We start from the raw sequence: 1,674 nt of genomic DNA on the forward strand, positions 1-1,674 counted from the left end.
ATTCAGCCCCCAACGGTGGCAGCAGCAACGTCATCCTTCTCCTCTCTCAGCCTCCCCTAGTTCTCCTGTTGTTCTTCTTCGCCACCGAGGACACCGCCTTCCAGCCCATAGACCACCACGGATCTTCCCTCATCTGCTCCAACCGGCTTCCACCAAAGTCTCGCAGCCAACGCCAACCCAAGACCAGCCCCTCAGCCAACAGAGCTTCCCCCATTCCAACAGATCTTTTTCTCCTTCGATCTCTTCCACAGCAATCGGCCGACAGTAGACCTAGCTTGTCGCCTCCTGCAGAGGCCCAAACACAACAGACTATGCAAAAGCCGCCGACCGAACGGCCACTCTGCAGTAGATCTGCCATCGGGGAAGAAGAAAGGAACGACGGGGGCAGAAAAATAAATATAAAAGCAGATCTAAAACAGAACTAAAATCAACTGGTTGTTGCATTTTCTTGGCTTTGCAGGTGACCTTGCTTCTCACTGCCGGTGTAGAAGGGAAGAGGAGAAGAAAGTCGGCCGGATCCACCAGATGCTTGGCTTTTCCTGAGGTGGCGTGTAAACCTACGCGCCGCCAGTGACGGTGGTGCGTGGAAGGACGCGCCGCCACGACTTCAGGCAGTTCCAGAAGGGACTTCAATGCAATTTCTGGAGTTTTAGGGATTGTTTTGTAATTTAACAATTATGTCACCTCTGACGACAGAAGAGGAAGAGGTTCCCGATCACTGTTCACACTGCCCAGAAGGACTTCCCAGCACTGTTATGGAGTTTTGAGGGGTTATTTTGTCATTTTCAAACTATTTAATATAATATTTGTTTAGTTTGAATTTTTATTTGTATTTTGTAAATATATATAAAAAAAAGAAAAGGAAGAAAAAGAAAAGAAAAGAAAAATACAAGGAAACTGCACGTGTGTGTTTGTATTTGTCTTATGAATGTTTCTTTTTATTTATGATCACAATGTAAAAGTACAAACTTGTATGGAAGTTTTATTTCTAAAATTCCATGAAAAGATAAAATTTTTAAAACTTCTTTAACATATCAAGTTCACGAAGTAGTTTATTTGAGGTAAGGTGCGTTAGGGATGCTAATATCTTTCTTAATCACAATCGGTTCTTTACCTGTGAATCTCTGACAAAACCAGTACAACCGGGTTTTCTAGTAACTCTTAATTAAATACTAGGTGGCGACTCCTAACGAATCCAACAAGATCAAATCAAACATAAAAGAGAGAAAAATCAAAAAGCGAGTTGACGCCGTGTAGATTTGTTTGACGAGCGACAAATAAAATAAGAGTTAACTAAGTAAATGAAAGGAAATGAAGACGTAAACTTGATATTAATGAAAGTAAAACATAAACATTATAAAAAATACAAAGAGAGAAAGCAAGAGCATGATTTTGATCTGCAAACTAAGATACCTAAATGAATGGCAAAAAGGTCAAAATTAGGAATTATTAATTTGATGAGTGGGTGACCAACTCTTGACTTGATGACAATCCTTATCTTCTCTTGTCTGCCCAAAACGTCATTGATAACGTCAAAACTGGAGCCAACGTGAAAACATGAAAGTTGTAGGAAATTGTCTTAATTTTTTTTTGTAAAAAATTCAGGTCATTTGAACTTCTAGAACTCTAGATATGGGCCAAACACTAAATAGTGCTCGGGCTGGAAGACAAATT

The 1,674-nt window shown here is 40.4% G+C and overlaps 1 long non-coding RNA gene across 1 annotated transcript; it reads right to left on the reverse strand.

Moving 5' to 3' along the window:
- Window positions 1-147: 147 nt before the first annotated feature.
- LOC105139630 (uncharacterized) lies at window positions 148-837 on the reverse strand. The gene is made up of 2 exons (XR_845021.1): window positions 742-837; window positions 148-627 (listed from the first exon to the last, which is right to left on the reverse strand). It is a non-coding gene; the product is annotated as an uncharacterized LOC105139630 (long non-coding RNA).
- Window positions 838-1,674: the final 837 nt, after the last annotated feature.

Source organism: Populus euphratica, unplaced genomic scaffold (assembly GCF_000495115.2).
Source record: "Populus euphratica unplaced genomic scaffold, PopEup_1.0 scaffold96.1, whole genome shotgun sequence".
NCBI lineage: Eukaryota > Viridiplantae > Streptophyta > Magnoliopsida > Malpighiales > Salicaceae > Populus > Populus euphratica.